This window comes from Vitis vinifera, chromosome 13 (assembly GCF_030704535.1).
Source record: "Vitis vinifera cultivar Pinot Noir 40024 chromosome 13, ASM3070453v1".
Lineage (NCBI taxonomy): Eukaryota > Viridiplantae > Streptophyta > Magnoliopsida > Vitales > Vitaceae > Vitis > Vitis vinifera.
This window is the reverse complement of record NC_081817.1, coordinates 7,402,973-7,417,444: the sequence shown is the minus strand read 5'-3', so window position 1 is coordinate 7,417,444 and position 14,472 is coordinate 7,402,973.

Sequence of the window (14,472 nt, the reverse complement as noted above, 5' to 3'; positions counted from 1 at the left end):
ACACTCTCCCTGAGGTACATGGAAAGTGTGGGTCTCAGGACGCCATCTCTCTATGAATGCTGTAATAAGATGCCAATCCAATGAAATAAAACCTAATCGAGCAACACCGTAGAATCCAGATTGTTGCAAATATGGAATGATACGTGCATCCAAAACACTATTACGAAAAAAACTGGCTTCACGACGTCGACAATGGAGCTCTCCGGGATCATTTCCTTCCCATATAAGTGAAGATCGGTGTATTTCCTGGTTATATAGAACTGAACTATCTACTGGTCCAGGATCCATGAGAATGTATTTCCTGCATCATTCAAATATTTTTTAATATTTTAATATTCTAACATTTTACAATTATATATTTCTTTTCTCTTTTAAAAATGGATATTTAAATGTATATAATATTTTAACATTTAAATATATATTATATACCTTTCATACTCACTGTTACTATTTTATATTATAAAAAATTACTTATATATATATATATATATATATATATATATATATATATATATATATATATATATTATACATTAAAATATCCATTTAAATAAATCAAATAATATTTTAGTTTTATTTATTTTTTATATTTTGGTCTCAATATCTGAGAAGAATTATTTCAATAATTTAATACTAATATTATTTTTCATAAAATATAGAAGATAAATTCATAATTTCCATAATGTTCTACTTAAATTTCTTTTAATTTAATATGTTTTAAATAATATTATATGAAAAAAAATAATTTAACACTAATAACCATTAATAAATTTATTTATTTTATTTTATTATATATTCTAACATTTTACAATTATATATTTCTTTTCTTTGTTAAAATAGATATTTAAATTTATGTAATATTTAAATATTTAAATATATATATTATATATACATTTAATACTCACTGTTACTATGTTATATTATAGAAAATTTCTTTGATATATATATATATATATATATTATACATTAAAATATCCATTTAAATAAATCAAATAATAATTTAGTTTTATCTCTACTTTTATTTATTTTTAATTTTTAGCTATCAATATCTTACAAGAATTATTTCAATAATTTAAAAATAATATTAATTTTTTAATAATTTCACACTAACCACCATTACTAAATTTATTTAAATTAATTCATGTAAACAATAATTAATTCATGCACGTAATAATTAATTCTGTCTAAATTAATTCATATAAACAATAATTAATTCATGCACGTAATAATTAATTCTGTCTAATAATCTTCAACTATAAAAACAACAGAAATATTTAATTTATAATACTGTATAATTTATTGTAAAAATTTAAACACAATAACACAAATATTTGAATATGAAAAATTTGTTTATTGAAAATATACCTTACAGAGAGTTGATGATTACGGGCTACGGGCTGGTTTACAGCAGAGGGAGGGAGGACTCAGACTGAAAAAAGAAAATTACAAGAGAAAATTTTTTGAACTCTCAAAATTTTGCACTCTCTAAATTTTTTTTGCTCTTTTTCTGCTCTTGAAGCTCTCTTACCGACTCTGCTTACGAAGAAAGTTGAGGCTCTATTTATAGGCGAGGATTCGGACTTGAAATTCTATTGAATCTGCAATCTTGAAAAAGTTTGAAATCCATCACGTGAAATCCAGCTGGGTACTGAAGTCTGCAGAGGGAGAATTTATTTTCTTTGTCAAAGACTTGTTACTTTCCCATCCTCCACGTTGGTTGCAAAGTAGTAGAAAGTAGACAAATACTACTATTCACTACTATTCATGACTTTTGATGTGACTTTTGATGCTCAGTCCATGCAGGTGTGCAGGTGTATTTTTCTAAGTAATATAAGAAGGTTCATTCTGAAATCTTTGAAGTAATCAGAAACATAATTTAAATAACCTATAAATCTTTCCAATTGTTTTTTATCTTTTATTTCATATTTATTCTATTTGTTTTTCCTTGAAAAAATTCATGTCCTACAAATCTAATTTTTGTTTGAAATAATTTTATTTTTAAGCAGAAAAAGCCGCTTTAATGACATTGAAAATATATATTTTTAATTTGAGAGTTTTTTTTTTTTTTCACGGAACTCGTCTCTACGAATTGACTTGAAGATTTTTTTTAAAAAAACTAATTTTTTTCATAGGAACTCGTCTGTTGATTTTTTTTTTTTTCCCTTAAGGAAATTCTTTTGTTTTTTTATTTTTTTTAATTTGGGAATTTATATATATATATATATACTTTTAAAAAAATTTCTTTATTTTTTTTTCTTTTTTTTATTTGGGAATTTTTAAAAAAATATATATATGAAGAGAAAAGTTGACTTGAGGAATTGTTTTTTTGTGATTTTTTTTAAATAAAAAATATATTTAAAAAAAAATATTTTTTTCCATAGGAACTCGTCTCTTGAATAGAGTTCGCTTGATGAATTGTTTTTTTAAATATTTTTTTTAAAAAAAAATTTGTTTTTTTTTTTTTTTTAAATTTGAGATTTTTTAAAATAAAAAATATTTTTTTTTTTACATGGAACTCGTCTCTTCAAGAGACGAGTTCCCTTTGTAATTGTGTTTTTTTTTTTTTTTTAATTTGGGATTTTTTTTTTAATATATATATATTTTTAAAAAAATATTTTTTTTTTTACAGGGAACTCGTCTCTTCAAGAGACGAGTTCCCTTTGGAATTTTTTTTTTTTTTTTTAATTTGGGATTTTTTAAAATAAAAAATATATTTTTTAAAAAATAATTTTTTTTTACATGGAACTCGTCTCTTGAAGAGACGAGTTCCCTTTGGAATTTTTTTTTTTTTTTTTAATTTGGGATTTTTTAAAATAAATAATATATTTTTAAAAAAATATATTTTTTTTACATGGAACTCGTCTCTTCAAGAGACGAGTTCCCTTTGGAATTTTTTTTTTTTTTAAATTTGGGATTTTTTAAAATAAAAAATATATTTTTTAAAAAATAAATTTTTTTTCCTAAAGGAACTCGTCTCTTGAAATTTTATATTTAAAAAAAAAATATTTTTTTTAGATGAGAACTCGTCTGTTAGGAATTTTGAGGAATTGTTTTTTTTTTTTTTTTTTTTTTAATATATATATATTTAAAAAAATATTTTATTTTTACATTGGGAACTCGTCTCTTGAAGAGACGAGTTCCCTTTGGAATTAATTTTTTTTTTTTTTTAATTTGGGATTTTTTTTTTCATATATATATATTTTTAAAAAAATAATTTTTTTTTACATGGAACTCGTCTCTTGTAGAGACGAGTTCCCTTTGGAATTTTTTTTTTTTTTAATTTGGGATTTTTTAAAATAAAAAATATATTTTTTAAAAAATATTTTTTTTTTTACATGGAACTCGTCTCTTCAAGAGACGAGTTCCCTTTGGAATTTTTTTTTTTTTTTTAATTTGGGATTTTTTAAAATAAAAAATATATTTTTAAAAAAATATATTTTTTTTTACATGGAACTCGTCTCTTCAAGAGACGAGTTCCTTTTGGAATTGTGTTTTTTTTTTTAATTTGGGATTTTTTTTTAATATATATATTTTAAAAAAAATATATTTTTTTTACATGGAACTCGTCTCTTCAAGAGACGAGTTCCCTTTGGAATTTTTTTTTTTTTTTAATTTGGGATTTTTTAAAATAAAAAATATATTTTTTAAAAAATATTTTTTTTTTTACATGGAACTCGTTTCTTCAAGATACGAGTTCCCTTTGGAATTTTTTTTTTTTTTTAAATTTGGGATTTTTTAAAATAAAAAATATATTTTTTAAAAAATATATTTTTTTTCCTAAAGGAACTCGTCTCTTGAAATTTTATATTTAAAAAAAAAATATTTTTTTTAGATGAGAACTCGTCTGTTAGGAATTTTGAGGAATTGTTTTTTTTTTTTTTTTTTTAATATATATATATATTTAAAAAAATATTTTTTTTTACATTGGGAACTCGTCTCTTCAAGAGACGAGTTCCCTTTGGAATTAATTTTTTTTTTTTTTTTTTAATTTGGGATTTTTTTTTTCATATATATATATATATTTTTAAAAAAATAATTTTTTTTTACATGGAACTCGTCTCTTGTAGAGACGAGTTACCTTTGGAATTTTTTTTTTTTTTTAATTTGGGATTTTTTAAAATAAAAAATATATTTTTTAAAAAATATTTTTTTTTTTACATGGAACTCGTCTCTTCAAGAGACGAGTTCCCTTGGGAATTGTGTTTTTTTTTTTAATTTGAGATTTTTTTTTTAATATATATATTTTTAAAAAAATATATTTTTTTTTTACATGGAACTCGTCTCTTGAAGAGACGAGTTCCCTTTGGAATTTTTTTTTTTTTTTTTTTTTTAATTTGGGATTTTTTAAAATAAAAAATATATTTTTTTTACATGGAACTATGAGTTCCTTTTGGAATTTTTTTTTTTTTTAAATTTGGGATTTTTTAAAATAAAAAATATATTTTTTAAAAAATATATTTTTTTTCCTAAAGGAACTCGTCTCTTGAAATTTTATATTTAAAAAAAAAATATTTTTTTTAGATGAGAACTCGTCTGTTAGGAATTTTGAGGAATTGTTTTTTTTTTTTTTTTTTTTTTTTTTTTTAATATATATATATTTAAAAAAATATTTTTTTTTTACATTGGGAACTCGTCTCTTGAAGAGACGAGTTCCCTTTGGAATTAATTTTTTTTTTTTTTTAATTTGGGATTTTTTTTTTTCATATATATATATTTTTAAAAAAATAATTTTTTTTTACATGGAACTCGTCTCTTGTAGAGACGAGTTCCCTTTGGAATTTTTTTTTTTTTTTTTTAATTTGGGATTTTTTAAAATAAAAAATATATTTTTTAAAAAATATTTTTTTTTTTACATGGAACTCGTCTCTTCAAGAGACGAGTTCCCTTTGGAATTTTTTTTTTTTTTAATTTGGGATTTTTTAAAATAAAAAATATATTTTTTAAAAAATATTTTTTTTTTTTACATGGAACTCGTTTCTTCAAGATACGAGTTCCCTTTGGAATTTTTTTTTTTTTTAAATTTGGGATTTTTTAAAATAAAAAATATATTTTTTAAAAAATATATTTTTTTTCCTAAAGGAACTCGTCTCTTGAAATTTTATATTTAAAAAAAAAATATTTTTTTTAGATGAGAACTCGTCTGTTAGGAATTTTGAGGAATTGTTTTTTTTTTTTTTTTTTTTTTTTTTTAATATATATATATTTAAAAAAATATTTTTTTTTTACATTGGGAACTCGTCTCTTGAAGAGACGAGTTCCCTTTGGAATTAATTTTTTTTTTTTTTAATTTGGGATTTTTTTTTTTCATATATATATATTTTTAAAAAAATAATTTTTTTTTACATGGAACTCGTCTCTTGTAGAGACGAGTTCCCTTTGGAATTTTTTTTTTTTTTTTAATTTGGGATTTTTTAAAATAAAAAATATATTTTTTAAAAAATATTTTTTTTTTTACATGGAACTCGTCTCTTCAAGAGACGAGTTCCCTTTGGAATTTTTTTTTTTTTTTTAATTTGGGATTTTTTAAAATAAAAAATATATTTTTTAAAAAATATATTTTTTTTTACGTGGAACTCGTCTCTTCAAGAGACGAGTTCCTTTTGGAATTGTGTTTTTTTTTTTAATTTGGGATTTTTTTTTTAATATATATATTTTTAAAAAAATATATTTTTTTTACATGGAACTCGTCTCTTCAAGAGACGAGTTCCCTTTGGAATTTTTTTTTTTTTAATTTGGGATTTTTTAAAATAAAAAATATATTTTTTAAAATAAAAAATATATTTTTTAAAAAATATTTTTTTTTTTACATGGAACTCGTTTCTTCAAGATACGAGTTCCCTTTGGAATTTTTTTTTTTTTTTTTTTAATTTGGGATTTTTTAAAATAAAAAATATATTTTTTTTACATGGAACTATGAGTTCCTTTTGGAATTTTTTTTTTTTTAAATTTGGGATTTTTTAAAATAAAAAATATATTTTTTAAAAAATATATTTTTTTTCCTAAAGGAACTCGTCTCTTGAAATTTTATATTTAAAAAAAAAAATATTTTTTTTAGATGAGAACTCGTCTGTTAGGAATTTTGAGGAATTGTTTTTTTTTTTTTTTTTTTTTTTAATATATATATATTTAAAAAAATATTTTTTTTTTACATTGGGAACTCGTCTCTTGAAGAGACGAGTTCCCTTTGGAATTAATTTTTTTTTTTTTTTAATTTGGGATTTTTTTTTTTCATATATATATATTTTTAAAAAAATAATTTTTTTTTACATGGAACTCGTCTCTTGTAGAGACGAGTTCCCTTTGGAATTTTTTTTTTTTTTTTTTAATTTGGGATTTTTTAAAATAAAAAATATATTTTTTAAAAAATATTTTTTTTTTTTACATGGAACTCGTCTCTTCAAGAGACGAGTTCCCTTTGGAATTTTTTTTTTTTTTAATTTGGGATTTTTTAAAATAAAAAATATATTTTTTAAAAAATATTTTTTTTTTTTACATGGAACTCGTTTCTTCAAGATACGAGTTCCCTTTGGAATTTTTTTTTTTTTTAAATTTGGGATTTTTTAAAATAAAAAATATATTTTTTAAAAAATATATTTTTTTTCCTAAAGGAACTCGTCTCTTGAAATTTTATATTTAAAAAAAAAATATTTTTTTTAGATGAGAACTCGTCTGTTAGGAATTTTGAGGAATTGTTTTTTTTTTTTTTTTTTTTTTTTTAATATATATATATTTAAAAAAATATTTTTTTTTTACATTGGGAACTCGTCTCTTGAAGAGACGAGTTCCCTTTGGAATTAATTTTTTTTTTTTTTAATTTGGGATTTTTTTTTTTCATATATATATATTTTTAAAAAAATAATTTTTTTTTACATGGAACTCGTCTCTTGTAGAGACGAATTCCCTTTGGAATTTTTTTTTTTTTTTTAATTTGGGATTTTTTAAAATAAAAAATATATTTTTTTAAAAATATTTTTTTTTTTACATGGAACTCGTCTCTTCAAGAGACGAGTTCCCTTTGGAATTTTTTTTTTTTTTTTAATTTGGGATTTTTTAAAATAAAAAATATATTTTTTAAAAAATATATTTTTTTTTACATGGAACTCGTCTCTTCAAGAGACGAGTTCCTTTTGGAATTGTGTTTTTTTTTTTAATTTGGGATTTTTTTTTTAATATATATATTTTTAAAAAAATATTTTTTTTTTACATGGAACTCGTCTCTTCAAGAGACGAGTTCCCTTTGGAATTTTTTTTTTTTTAATTTGGGATTTTTTAAAATAAAAAATATATTTTTTAAAATAAAAAATATATTTTTTAAAAAATATTTTTTTTTTTACATGGAACTCGTTTCTTCAAGATACGAGTTCCCTTTGGAATTTTTTTTTTTTTTTTTAATTTGGGATTTTTTAAAATAAAAAATATATTTTTTTTACATGGAACTATGAGTTCCTTTTGGAATTTTTTTTTTTTTAAATTTGGGATTTTTTAAAATAAAAAATATATTTTTTAAAAAATATATTTTTTTTCCTAAAGGAACTCGTCTCTTGAAATTTTATATTTAAAAAAAAAATATTTTTTTTAGATGAGAACTCGTCTGTTAGGAATTTTGAGGAATTGTTTTTTTTTTTTTTTTTTTTTTTTTTAATATATATATATTTAAAAAAATATTTTTTTTTTACATTGGGAACTCGTCTCTTGAAGAGACGAGTTCCCTTTGGAATTAATTTTTTTTTTTTTTTTAATTTGGGATTTTTTTTTTTCATATATATATATTTTTAAAAAAATAATTTTTTTTTACATGGAACTCGTCTCTTGTAGAGACGAGTTCCCTTTGGAATTTTTTTTTTTTTTTTTAATTTGGGATTTTTTAAAATAAAAAATATATTTTTTAAAAAATATTTTTTTTTTAAATATAAAATTTCAAGAGACGAGTTCCCTTTGGAATTTTTTTTTTTTTAATTTGGGATTTTTTAAATTAAAAAATATATTTTTTTTCCTAAAGGAACTCGTCTCTTGAAATTTTATATTTAAAAAAAAAATATTTTTTTTAGATGAGAACTCGTCTGTTAGGAATTTTGAGGAATTGTTTTTTTTTTTTTTTTTTTTTTTTTAATATATATATATTTAAAAAAAAAAATTTTTTTACATTGGGAACTCGTCTCTTGAAGAGACGAGTTCCCTTTGGAATTAATTTTTTTTTTTTTTAATTTGGGATTTTTTTTTTCATATATATATATTTTTAAAAAAATAATTTTTTTTTACATGGAACTCGTCTCTTGTAGAGACGAGTTCCCTTTGGAATTTTTTTTTTTTTTTAATTTGGGATTTTTTAAAATAAAAAATATATTTTTTAAAAAATATTTTTTTTTTTTACATGGAACTCGTCTCTTCAAGAGACGAGTTCCCTTTGGAATTTTTTTTTTTTTTTTTAATTTGGGATTTTTTAAAATAAAAAATATATTTTTTTAAAAATATATTTTTTTTTACATGGAACTCGTCTCTTCAAGAGACGAGTTCCCTTTGGAATTGTGTTTTTTTTTTTAATTTGGGATTTTTTTTTTAATATATATATTTTTAAAAAAATATATTTTTTTTTACATGGAACTCGTCTCTTCAAGAGACGAGTTCCCTTTGGAATTTTTTTTTTTTTAATTTGGGATTTTTTAAAATAAAAAATATATTTTTTAAAAAATATTTTTTTTTTACATGGAACTCGTTTCTTCAAGAGACGAGTTCCCTTTGGAATTTTTTTTTTTTTTTTTTAATTTGGGATTTTTTAAAATAAAAAATATATTTTTTAAAAAATATATTTTTTTTCCTAAAGGAACTCGTCTCTTGAAATTTTATATTTAAAAAAAAAAATATTTTTTTTAGATGAGAACTCGTCTGTTAGGAATTTTGAGGAATTGTTTTTTTATTTTTATTTTTTTTTAATATATATATATTTAAAAAATATTTTTTTTTTACATTGGGAACTCGTCTCTTCAAGAGACGAGTTCCCTTTGGAATTATTTTTATTTTTTATTTTTTTTAATTTGGGATTTTTTTTTTTCATATATATATATATATTTTTAAAAAAATAATTTTTTTTTTACATGGAACTCGTCTCTTGTAGAGACGAGTTCCCTTTGGAATTTTTTTTTTTTTTTTTTAATTTGGGATTTTTTAAAATAAAAAATATATTTTTTAAAAAATATTTTTTTTTTTACATGGAACTCGTCTCTTCAAGAGACGAGTTCCCTTTGGAATTGTGTTTTTTTTTTTTTAATTTGGGATTTTTTTTTTAATATATATATTTTTAAAAAAAAATATTTTTTTTTACATGGAACTCGTCTCTTCACGTCTCTTGAAGAGACGAGTTCCCTTTGGAATTTTTTTTTTTTTTTTTTAATTTGGGATTTTTTAAAATAAAAAATATATTTTTTTTACATGGAACTCGTCTCTTCAAGAGACGAGTTCCCTTTGGAATTTTTTTTTTCTCTTGAAATTTTATATTTAAAAAAAAAATATTTTTTTTTAGATGAGAACTCGTCTGTTAGGAATTTTGAGGAATTGTTTTTTTTTTTTTTTTTTTTTAATATATATATATATTTAAAAAAATATTAGAGACGAGTTCCTTTGGAATTAATTTTTTTTTTTTTTTAATTTGGGATTTTTTTTTCATATATATATATTTTTAAAAAAATAATTTTTTTTTTACGTGGAACTCGTCTCTTGTAGAGACGAGTTACCTTTGGAATTTTTTTTTTTTTTTTTTTAATTTGGGATTTTTTAAAATAAAAAATATATTTTTTAAAAAATATATTTTTTTTTACATGGAACTCGTCTCTTCAAGAGACGAGACGAGTTCCCTTTGGAATTGTGTTTTTTTTTTTTTTAATTTGGGATTTTTTTTAATATATATATTTTTAAAAAAATATATTTTTTTTACATGGAACTCGTCTCTTCAAGAGACGAGTTCCCTTTGGAATTTTTTTTTTATTTTTAATTTGGGATTTTTTAAAATAAAAAATATATTTTTTAAAAAATATTTTTTTTTTTACATGGAACTCGTCTCTTCAAGAGACGAGTTTAATTTGGGATTTTTTAAAATGAAAAATATATTTTTTAAAAACTATTTTTTTTTTTACATGGAACTCGTCTCTTCAAGAGACGAGTTACCTTTGGAATTTTTTTTTTTTTTTTTTTAAATTTGGGATTTTTTAAAATAAAAAATATTTTTTTTTTGACATGGAACTCGTCTCTTCAAGAGACGAGTTCCCTTTTTGGAAATTTTTTTTTTTTTTTAATTTGGGATTTTTTAAATTAAAAAATATATTTTTTAAATTAAAAAATATATTTTTTAAAAAATATATATTTTTTTACATGGAACTCGTCTCTTGAAGAGACGAGTTCCCTTGAATAATTGTTTAGAATTTTTTTAAAATTATATATATATTTTTTTTCATGGAACTCGTCTCTTCAAGAGACGAGTTTGCTTTTTTTTATACACCCTCTCTCCTCTCTCCTCTCTCCTCTCTCCTCTTTCCTCTCTTCTTTCATGGAACTCGTTTCTTCAAGAGACGAGTTTGCTTTTTTTTTACTCACCCTCTCTCCTCTCTCCTTTCTCCTATCTCCTCTCTCTCACCCTCTCTCCTCTCTCCTCTTTCCTCTCTTCTCTCACCCTCTCTCCTCTCTCCTCTCTCCTCTCTCCTCTTTCCTCTCTCCTCTCTCCTATGTGGCAAAAACTACCCTATATTTGTAATAACTTCTTCCATTACAGTAATTTAAGCATAACTTTTTAAAATTGCTGTACTATTGAGAAAAGTCCACCGGTATAGATACTTGGAACGGGTAGGACCCCATTATATTGATAATGGAGACCAAGGTGCCATGAGCCTAGGACCACACATTGGCTGCTAGCATACTACAGTTGGTCTTTACATAGACCAGCTAGCTGCTATGCTCTCCTCGGTCGCTACATTGACTCCATGGTCTCTTCTCCGACGTGTCGCATTATAATATTAGCTAGCTAGCTAACTGCGGTCCATTTAGGGCACACCTTCACGTCGTGAAAATCACTCCAAGACGCTAATCAAGGGATATCATGAATTCCGCTGTGCAATTAATGGTATCGCCATAGATGATGTTGGAATTTTTATTAGTCTAGATGAATAAAAAAACATATTGTTCAAATCTTGCATGCCGGGAAAGCCCTACTTTTTCTCAAGACTTTTTGCAAAGAAGCTAGTCGTGTTTAGCGGTGAAAGTAATCAAAACAGCTCTCCAATTTTCCTCCATCTTAAAAAGATTATCTTTCTTTTCTTTTCTCAATTTTCTGATCATTCAAATGTCTCCACTAGCTGTGAAAAAAGGAACAATCAAATAATTCTGACAATGACATTGAACAGTAACATTGACTCTAGGAAGATCGTTCAAAATATATAAACTTGTCTTGGGGTTCTGGTAAAATTTTTGGTAGATTTGTGTTATCATTTCTATGTCTACTTCACAACAAAATGAAATTAACTCAAAGATTTACATGGGAAGTAGTTAATCTATGCCTATCTTGCTTTCCCTTCAAAAGAGGGAAAAAAGATTTATATAGGAAGCAGTTGATCTATGTCTATCTTGCTTTCCCTTCAAAAGAAGGAAAAAACAAGTTGGAAAGTGACTCAAAATCTTAATCAGTGATACATAATAACAAGAATAGGCAATTAAAAAAATAAAGAACACAAATAATATAAGAATACAAATTCACGTGAAAAACCCTAGACAAGAAAAATTATGACAAGAGAAAAAGGAAATCCACTATATTAAAAGATCGATACAAGATGGGAGAGTTACGAATGATTACAGTATAAGTATAATCATCATAAGCCTAAAACTTAACATTATTATATATGTATATATGCGACCACCACAAATTTCTCAAAAAATCTCATAATTATAATTTCATTATATATTTCGCACTGTAAGTTTTTTAGATAGACTAAATAAAATTCAGGTCACCAAACTCTAATAATTAATATAGATTTTTTTCGAAAATCTAATAATTGTATCTTATTTTTATGTTCCCTATAATATTTTTTTTATATATAGTATAATGGAATGATTCTCTTTTATTCACGTGGATGTAGGTATATTGATTGAAACACGTTAAAGTTTGACGTAACTTTATATGGACTGTTTTATCTTCGCATTCTTTAATTAATGAATATTGTTTGCATTAACTTTACATTTCCTCTAATGTGAAATGTAATACTTTATTACTTGACCCTCAATTAACAGGCCAACTAATACTTTTAGTTTTCTTAACATGCAATTAATAAATATAAAAATAAAAAGTTTATAACTTTTCATTTTTCTAAGAATTTTATAAATAAATAAATAAATAATTCCCCATATCAGGAGTTGATAGAGTATTCAAATTGGCCTTTAGGTTTATTGATTTGAAAAAGAAAAATAGTTAAAGAATTAGTAAGATGTTTATGTTTAATATCAAAAACTGGAAAGATGAGTGTCCAACTTGTTGAACTCCAAGTTGGCTGATAAAATCCATTTGGGCTGAAGTTTATCATGCAGGGCCGGCCCATTAAAGTTCTGACTTATTATCTCGTGTGTGTATTCAGTTCCGCTTTCATAAGTTTAAAGTTTAAACTAGGGTCGTGTTTGTCCTCTATCAATATCTAAGTATTCTATTAGATAATTCAATCAAACCCGACATAAATAATAATTATGTTAAAAATATAAACTTAAATATTATTTAATTATTAAATAGGTAACACGCAATATAACTCATTTAACACATTTAATAATCATCAGATCTTTTTATTTAATAATCAAATTCAATTATCTTATATATATAATTAATGTTTCAATCAAATATATATTATTCAATTTACCTATTTATTTAAAAATAAATTTAAAATAAGTCAAATAGTTTAAAGATACAATTAAGTTAATAGATGAATCAATTCGAATTAAATTTATGCTATGAAGGTTGATCCAAAAATTATCTATTTATTGAACGGGTTATACAAATCGACACGAATTTGAACCAAACTCATTTATACTCAATTTAAACCCATGAAAAATTTGTTGGGTTCATATCATATTATCAAATCATATCAAACTTTACCACCAATAACCCATAAGTTCAACCAAAATTTGCAATATTTCTCATGTTAACTTATAAAATTAAAATTTTTAAAAAATAACTTAATTTAGTTTGATTTTATTTGATTTTTCAGTTTGATGGGTTTTTTGCACCCCTATGAAATTGTATATTTTAAACTATTATTAGATGCAATATTGTAATCTGACACGCCCATAATATTTGTACCTCATACAATTGAAAATCAACAATTATCAAATCTAAGATAATTAGCTAAGAGGAGGATGAATTGGACCTTATATCAAATTTATGATAAAATTTTTTTTTTAATGCATGCATTTTTTAAAGATTATTTCATTGAAATAAATTTCATGCATTGAAGATTTCAATAATTTAAAGTCAAGCAACAACTTTAAAAGAGTCAAAGCATAGGGAAAAGCCAAAAATTGTATAATCCGTATGACAACTTCAAAATATGTCTATCATTGCATTGAAGCAACCATAGCATAAATGTCTGAAACATGTCCAAAAATAACAAAGTCACATAATGTGTATGAAATGAAAATACGTCCACAATACTAACATTTACTGTCTTAGTAAATATGAAAATGCAAGACACCTAAGTGGACCTAGTATGTCTCCACCTTTGGCATCTTTTCTTTGAAAATAATTTTTTATTTTCATTAAAGAAAAAAAAAAACATCTTTGATAGTTTTTTGCTAAATAGAAAAACATATTTGTTCATGTGATTTTAAAATTATACTTAAAAATGTTTGATTGTTGTTTTTTTTTCAAGTAATTTTTTAAAAACAAAGTAAAATATAAAATCGTTTTTCCAATTTTTTTTTTTTTTTCACTAGAGAAATAAATTTCTAATCAAGCGAAATTTTGTATTTAATTTATTAATAAGTTTAATAATTTAATAATTTTAAATATATATATATATATAAAGCTTTAAAAATATATATAATGACTATAAAAAATAATCAACGTAATTCATATTTTTTTAAAAAAAATTAATGAATCTTCTAATTTTTAAGAGTACTTTGGAATTTAAAAATTAATTAATTGATTATAAATAAAATAAAATAAAATAAAAAATTGGAACACTATATCTATAATTGAGTACTAAATGTATGCATGTTATGAAAAATTTTATTAATTTGCTTAAAAAATTAAATTTTATTTGTTTTTAAATTCCTTTAAAATAAAATAGTATTAGTAATTATTAATTTTGAATTATTATTATTATTATTATTACTATTATTATTATTTACTTTTAACAAAATAAATTAATTATGCTTTTATAAGATGTTAATATCAATATTTTTATAATATTTATAAAAAATATAATTTATGATTTTATTATAACATAACTA